General features: G+C 42.9%; 1 pseudogene; it reads left to right on the top strand.

The window, feature by feature from the left end:
• The first annotated feature begins 321 nt into the window (after positions 1 to 321).
• On the top strand, positions 322 to 8,576 carry LOC137235343 (zinc carboxypeptidase-like; annotated as a pseudogene).
• Positions 8,577 to 8,932: the final 356 nt, after the last annotated feature.

The following is an 8,932-nucleotide window of genomic DNA, read 5'->3' as shown; positions in this document are numbered from 1 at the left end:
TTGGCATGATTTGGCACTGTTGTACTTCATAAGTGCAAAAAAAGCGTTTAGCTGCCAAAGAAAACTGCGTAAAAAATGTTGAAATATTGGAATGAAGTTTTTAAAAACTATAATTTATAGTAAATACTTACAAGAGATAAAGTTTGTGTAAAAATTTCCATGTTTTCTTAAATTTTTTTGATAATTTTATAAAATTTGTTTTAAGTTGGCGAAGTACGAAAAAAGCAACCATGTACGAAGAAAAACAATTTCTCTTGTTCTTGCTTGTTTACAATAAAATGTCTTATAGATATTGATTGCTATGGATTGTAGATTAAATCAATGGCAATTTGCGAGTTGCACCAAGAAATGCACCAAGATTCGGAAATTTTACACTGTCCGGCTGGTAATTGACTCAGGCCCTTGTTATAAGGTTACATATCCAAGCGGTGCTTCGTACTTTTTAGAGAAGTTAGCGTTTAATGTAAGTAAACAATATATATTGGGAGACCTTTATTTCCAAATAAAGATGCAGTATTGAAGGAGCTTGAAAAAAATGGTGGTATATGTGATTGTTAAAGTTCACGAGACACTCCCTTATGCAGCAAGTATAGATAGCAGAGCTTTTGTATCAGCGACGAGATTACTTGCCGATATAACTTTGCGTCCAATATAAAGCTCGTCCATATCGGGAGAGGTGTCAAAAGACCCAGGAACACGAATCCGAAAGCGGAAATTGAAAATTGTATAACTTTCCGGAGATATTTGCAAACAAAATTGCAATTTTCATGTGGTTGGTGTAATTTTGATTATTTTGTAGCCACAAAAAAAACTGTGGGTAAAAGTGTTTTGCGCGTATATAGTTTTGGTCTTCAAACCGGTGTTGGACCCACCCAGGGTTATTTTTTATAAGCGCAGCCGAGGGCCGCTAACACAGAAAGGCAAAAATACTATACCACCGGTTTCGGAGCGCTCCGGGGAAATTTTTCGGGTTTTTGGAAATATCTTCTGGCAGAAATACAATTTTCAATTCATGGTCCTATGTTCAAAACGCGTCTTTTTTTGGACGAGTTTTGGCAGTTGTTAGCTAAAGTAAAGAATATTGTTGCTTAATAACCCCACCCGGTTATGTACGAGTGAGAAGTGCTCAGAATACTGTGATTCACGAAATATTTTTTTTACCATGTACCAAACCAGATGCTTGCTGGGTAGCACGCAAAGATAATATTCGAGTGTTTTTGGAGTCAAGTAAATTATGTTGTCGTTCAGTTATTATCTTTTTCGTTTTTGCGAATGTATAGCAGAATATTAGATCCAGCAGCAGTGATCCAGTGTATTGTACATATAAAAACTGATAATAGCAAGCCAAACATACCACAGAAAACATTTGTTGGCATAAGAATGTACCTAAATACATACATATATTCAAACTAGAGAAGAGAAAATATAGATATGCACCGTCTACCTTCGTCTTCAAGTCTGCGCATATTCTTCGTGCTGATCACTATAGTTGCGAACATGTCAGTGCAGTGGATTCATTTTCGATGCACTGTGCCAATAACGATTTTAAGGAATCGCATGAAGATATCGCTCGGTATGATCATTACTGTACGAGATTGAGTCGGTGCAGTTCGATTAGTATGTGCTGACTGCCTTATGTATTACCGTCTACTCAAAGTATCAGTATGCTTTTCATTGTCATAACAGAATAATAATCATACGATTGTGCCGTTGTTTTCTTTGCGTATAAAAGGCCGGTTGGCTACAATAAAGAGTTCAGTTATCTTTTTATCTTGTCTAATTCGCTTCTTTGGTTTATCATACATTTTGGTGCCTCCTGTGAGGAGGGCAAACGCGTTAATAATTTTCAGTATTTTTAAAATCGTATATGTTTGTATAGTCGCGTTTAGTTTACTTGTTTAATTTAATTAAAATTTGCGAACTACCAAATTTGCAAGCGTACAACCATGGCAGCAATCAACATAAGGAGATCCGCAAGGAGCAGTATTTTGCGCATCAAAGCAGAGGTGGACGCTGAAGGGTATAGGCCGGACGATGTACAGGTAGAACACACAATCACTACGCTGGCCAGCCATTACGATCGCTTTATGGAAAACCACATGATTTTAGTGGGAGAAGCCACCTCAGAAGAGCTTGATGCACATGAGCAGCTACTAGCGCAGGTGGAGACCATATATGGCAGCATAGTTACAAAACTGCAGCTTATTCATGTTGCAGCAAATACAACAACAAACTTTGCGTCTAGTCGTTGCCAAATGGACCACCGGCTCGATCCTGTGAAGCTAGCTACATTCGATGGTAAGCAGGAAAACTGGCTGATGTTTAAACACGTTTTCGAATCAATGGTGCACAATCATACTGAGCTAGACGATACCTACAAACTCAGCCGGTTGAGACAGTGCGTGGATGCCCAGGCCGTGCCTATGGTTGTTGGCGTATACACTGGAGGTTATGAACAGCTATGGGCAGAGTTGAAGCGGCGGTACGACAATCCAAGGTGGTTGGTTGAGTCTCATGTGAATCGTTTATTAGACTTGCCAGAGCATCCAGCTCTAACGCAACGTAATGTTCGAAATGTTATCGATGTGGTACGAAGCACACTACGCGCACTAAATGTGCTGGGATTGGCAACAGATCAATGGGATGCCATCGTATATCCCATAAAATAAAATAAAAAAATATCCCATAGTTCTCCGAAATTTACCCACATCAGCGGTGACTCACTGGACTGTCCTCAACCACTCGGATACGCTTCCACAGTTACAGAAAATGCTAGAAGAGATCGAGACCTATGCTGGCACATTGAGGATGAGCTCCACTGCGCCGTTAAGACATTCCGCAGCTAACCGTTCTGTACAGTCACATGTGGTGACACCGAAATCTTCAACTTCCAATATGCGATCTACGTGCCCACGGTGCTCCGAGTCACATCGTCTATTCAAGTGCCCTCAATTTCAAGCATTAAGTCTGGATCAACGCCTACAGATGGTACGTCAGTCATCGCTTTGCTTTAATTGCTTGGGATCAGGTCACTCTTTCAGGGATTGTACCTCGGGCAATTGCAACAATTGCAAGCAGAAACACAACACATTGCTTTGTAAGGGCAACTCGGCAAGCGAGCGGGCACCAACAAACACAAGTACGGTATTGCAATCATGATCGGGAGCCGGCACCACCGCTCCTCAAGTACTACCCCTTATTGACGCTGTTCAGTCCCTCCTGGCACATTCCGAGGGAATCGTTCTGGCAACTGCAAAAGCCTTAGTGGTAGATAGCGTGGGAGAAGAGGTGGAGTGCCGCGTCTTATGCGACATGGGCTCTCAGGTAAGCTTCATTACGGAGTCATTTTTTAACCGTTTGAGTCTCCACAGAAGACGATCCAAACTCATTGTGGAGGGTATCGGTTCACAGAGCTCCACTACATCGCGTGTACAGACGACTTTGATTATGCGTTCTTATCATGATGCGAAGTTCGAGTGCTGCTTTGAGGCACACATCTTACCGGACATTACTTCAACTATTCCATCGTCACCAATAGACATTAGCCAGTACAAGCATTTACATGGTATTCCACTTGCGGATCCGACATTTCACACACCAGGTATCATCGATGTGCTCATTGGAGCTGATATTTTGGCTATGCTTCTCCAGGGTGATACAATCATCGGTGGGCCCAAGGAGCCATGTGCTCTTCACACGCGTCTTGGTTGGGTCATTTGCTGACCTACGTCACCACGCTGTTCGTCACTTGTAGCCTTGGACACCCAGTCCGAAATTAGTATAGCGGAAGAGCGGCTTGATGAGCTTCTACAACGCTTCTGGTAACTGGAGGAAGCACCTCGTCCCAAAGCTACAGAAACCATCTGCGAAGATATTTTTCAACAGACCGTATCACGTAAACCTGATGGTCGCTATAGTGTTCAGATACCGTTCGCTCCAAATGCGCCACGACTCGGGGAGTCGTACATCAATGCAATTCGTAGTATTTTCAATCTTGAGCGGCGTCTGGGCAAAGATGAGCAATTAAGAAGTAAATATGTGGAGTTTATGGCCGAGTACGAAGGACTCGGGCACATGGAGAAGATCGCACACGAGGGGCATGACAGCTCTCTTGGCTATTTCATACCACACTACGCCGTCACTGCGAAGTTCCGTGTGGTTTTTAATGCTTCGGCAAAGACCAGCAATGGTATATCCCTGAACGACACTCAGCTGGTTGGACCATCAGTTCAAGATCCACTATTCGATATTCTTCTACGCTTTCGCCGGTTTCGTGTGGCTATTACGGCAGACATCGAAAAGATGTTCCGACAGATTGAAATCGACCCGAGGCATCGCTGTTGGCAACAAATCCTCTGGCGAGAAAATCCAAAGGACCCCTTATGTACGTATCAACTCAAGACAATAACATGTGGTATGGCCTGCAGCCCTTTCAATGCGATTCGCGTTCTCATTTTGTGCGCCGTTGACAACCAATTCTCTGTACCTGACGTAAAGCGAGCCAGTCGAGCACGGGAGAGTATTCTTCAGAATTTCTACGTAGATGATCTACTTGATAGCGCTGATACACCACATGAGGTAATCATTTTAGCGCGTGATATTTCTACAATATTAAATGAAGGTCAGTTTCGGCTTTGTAAATGGAAATCCAACATTTCCGATGTGATATCTAACGCTGAACTATCCACCTCAGCACTCAGCTTGGGCGACGCCGAGGCCAAGGTTTTGGGACCTCACTGGGAACCTTCTAATGATGAGCTTCTTTATCGAGTATCGCTGCAAGATGGTAATCTTATTCCCACAAAGCGACAGGTGTTGAGTGAGGTGGCTAAAATCCTCGATCCTCTTGGACTCTTGGCTCCAATATCAGTGACAGCCAAAATAATGATGCAACTAACATGGGCAGCCAAGATCGATTGGGATACGCCCTTACCACCAGAACTCCGAGAGAAGTGGCTCAAATTTCGAAGCACACTACCAACGATCACCTCATTGCGAATACCACGATGGATTGGGATGTCAAGATTGGCAGCTATCATGCTCCACGGTTTTTGCGATGCCAGCGAGAGAGCGTATGTTGCTGTTATATATTCGCGCAGTTGCGACGCAGATGACGAGGTTAAGATCAGACTAGTCGCAGCGAGAACAAAGGTGAGCCTACTTAAGACGATGACGATTCCACGGCTAGGATTATGTGCCGCACACTTACTGACAATGACTATGGTCAGCGTACGAGAGGCGCTTCAGCTCAACAAAAATCAATGCGTTTATTGGAGCGATTCCAGCATAGTTCGGTCCTGGATCCGCAAATCACCTCATACGTTGATGCAATACGTCTCAAATCGGGTGGCATACATTCAGAAGCACTCTAATATTCCAGACTGGCATCACATTCGTACAAAGGACAATCCAGCCGACTGCGCCTGTAGGGGCATGACACCAGCAACGCTCAAAAATTGGCCTTTGTGGTGGAACGGGCCAAGCATAATTTACAATGGTAATTACGATCAGGAAGAATCCCACACATTCGACAACGTAGAGCAACAGGTACACGATTCTGAGCTGAGACCAATTCGAGCACTCCTATGCACTACCACAACTCCGACAATACAGTTTCGATATGCCAATGATTCTTCAGCCTTCATTCCACTTGTTGACCGATTTAGCACACTACAGCGAGTTTTGTACACAACAGCCTATGTATTACGATTTCGATCAGCTGGTAGATCCCATTGGCGTACACCAGTGATATCAGCAGAAGAGATTCGCCAAGCATTGCTGCTGCTCGTTCGCAAAGCACAAGGTAAATATTACATGTCAGAAATTAATCGTTTGCTAGCTTCTTCCAGTGTTTCTGCCTCAAGCAAGTTGCTCCCTTTGAGTCCCATGCTGGGTGACGATGAAGTTCTACGTGTTGGTGGTCGACTGCGAAACGCAGATCTCCCCTACGAGCAGCGTCACCCCATAATTTTGCCAAAGGAATGCACATTGGCTACCCTCTTGGTGCGCAATGCACATAACGTAACTATGCATGGTGGTATACGAGAGATGCTACAGTATCTTCGTCGGGAATTATGGATTGTGCACGTGAGAGATCTGGTAAAGCGTTGTATACATCAGTGTAAAGTTTGCAGGTTACATCAACAGGCTATGCAACAACAACAAATGGCTGATCTTCCTCGTTCCCGCGTGTTAGTTGCTCCACCATTTTCCAACAGTGGGTTGGACTACGCTGGGCCTTTTCTAGTCCGTCATGGCGGCAAACGCTCTAAGACCACCACAAAGACCTATGCAGCGATTTTCGTATGCATGTGTAGCAAGGCTGTGCACATTGAATTGGCAGAGGACCTAAGCACCAGAGCATTTCTTGATATCTTCGATAGGTTTGTCAGTCGCCGAGGTTATTGTACCAATCTCTATAGTGACAATGGCAGTCAATTTGTCGGTGCAAATCGTCTACTCCAATCTGACTTGGCGAACTGGAACAACACGTATTCCAAACAACGACTGTCGGATGCCGGTGTCCATTGGCAATTCATAACTCCCTCAGCGCCATATCAAGGAGGTTTATGGAAGGCTGCGGTCCGCTCCGCCAAGAAGCATCTTAAGCGCGTCATTGGTGATACAGTACTCCCCTACCCTCAGCTTAGTACATTGCTGGTGCGCATCGAGGCATGCCTCAATTCGAGACCGATTATCGCTGTCCATGACGATCCTGAAGGTGCTGTTGCGCTATCGCCTGGGGATTTCCTTATCGGTCGTCCATTGAATTTACGACCAGAAGCCAGTGATTTAGATGCACCTGACAACCGTCTCAAGTATTATCAGCGACTGCAGCGCATGCTCCAACATTTTTGGCAACGGTGGAAGGAGGAGTACTTGGTACAGCTGCAGGTTCGTAGCAAATGGGCGCGACCTACCCCTAATATGCAGGTTGGTGACATCGTAGCTATTCAAAATGAGCAACTACCACCTTCCCGTTGGCGAATTGGTCGCATTACTGAGGTACATCCGGGGAGCGATGGATTGGTACGTGTGGTCACCATAGAATTTAGCACATTCGAAAGAGGTTTACATCGCAAACATGTGTGTCAGCGCCCAGTCCAGCGGGTATGCCGCATTGTCGAATCTAGCGAAGGAATCCTAAGTCCACAGGACTCAGCCGGGGAGGATGTACGAGATTGAGTCGGTGCAGTTCGATTAGTATGTGCTGACCGCCTTATGTATTACCGTCTACTCAAAGTATCATCTCTATGTGTTTTTCATTGTCATAACAGAATAATAATCATACGATTGTGCCGTTGTTTTCTTTGCGTATAAAAGGCCGGTTGGCTACAATAAAGAGTTCAGTTATCTTTTTATCTTGTCTAATTCGCTTCTTTGGATTTATCATAAAATTACCGTGTCTACAAGATTGAAATAGATACAGATCAGCATGTCGATCTATTTCAAAAACTGGACGAGCAAAGTGATAGCTTGACTTTTATAGGATATGCTCGAGAAGTGGGCCATAAGCTCTCAATATTGGTTGCTGCGCACAGAGTGGCTGATTTTGTGGACTTATTGCATACGTATGCTGTGAAGCATCGTGTCTTGGTGAGTTATAGCCTAAAAGTATGTGCGCTAAATTGTAATAATTTTTTTTTTTTAGACATAAAACTTTCAAGAGAAAATCGATCGTAATATGAAGAAAGTATTGCCTGCTGACACCGCCCCTGCTGCATTCGATTGGAAACACTTTTGTACTTGCAAACGATCAATTCATGGTTGGAATATATGGTGGCACAGCATCCTAATGATCTTTCACGTGTTGACATGGGTAATAGTACGCAAGGTGTTCCCATAAAGAGCATGAATCTGTCGCGCAATGCTTCAAATAAAGCAATATTCATCGAGAGTGGCAGCTACGTATATAATCAATGAACTGTTGACATCCAAAGAAAGGAATGTAGAAAAATTGGCAAATAACTATAATTGGATTATATTCCCTTGCATCAATCCGGATTGGTACAAATACACTTTTGAACATGATCGCATGTGACGTAAGAATCGGCAATTATTTAGCACTTGTCGCGGTGTTGTTTTAAATAGTAACTACCCTGATCACTGGAATACCACTGGCGCTAGTGGTGATCCTTGTCGTTTTATTACTGTGGTGCCAGTGCTAGTAGTCAAATGGAAACCTAACGCTTTATAGACTTTACATCTTAAAATGTGGAAAAGGAGAAAATTAGAACATGCATTGATATTCGGAAATGATAATGTTTCCATATGGTTACACCACAGAGCATGTTGCAAACTATGATGATTTGCAAGAGTTTGGCCGTAATGCTGCTGGATTTATACGTGAATTGACGGGTAGTAATTATACTATCCATCCAGTTGTGGCAGTATGGATTGGAAATATAGCAGGATGAAAGTGCCAATTGCTTATAATTTCGAGCTGCGAGGACGTCCTGATAGTCCGGACATGTTTGTACCTACCAGCTAATGAAATAGAGGATACAGCCAAAGAGGCATTTGTTGTAATAAAAACAATTGTGGAAGGTGCTACCGATAAAGGGTATTTCAACTAAAGCATTGAAATGCATTTATATATATATATGCAATATATATATATATATATATCTGCCGTGAATCCTTACTCTGCGTTATACTTATCTCTCTTATAAAACCAAATAAGCAACTAAATAAAATACATAATTTTGCCGGCTCTAGGTCAAAAGTAATAAAACGATTTGTTTTTTTATTTTCCCAATATATTTCGATCACCTTCGGAGATCATCATCAGGGGGCTACAACTATAATAAACAATTCAGCTTAATTTGTAATAACTAACAATAATAACTAAATAAATCATCCTATGTATATAATCGCATTCATATTTATATACATACATACATTTATATTTTTACTTTGCTAATCTGCGTCC

Source organism: Eurosta solidaginis, chromosome X, assembly GCF_040869045.1.
Source record: "Eurosta solidaginis isolate ZX-2024a chromosome X, ASM4086904v1, whole genome shotgun sequence".
In the NCBI taxonomy this organism is placed as follows: Eukaryota; Metazoa; Arthropoda; class Insecta; order Diptera; family Tephritidae; genus Eurosta; species Eurosta solidaginis.
This window is presented reverse-complemented; position numbering and strand designations above follow the sequence as displayed.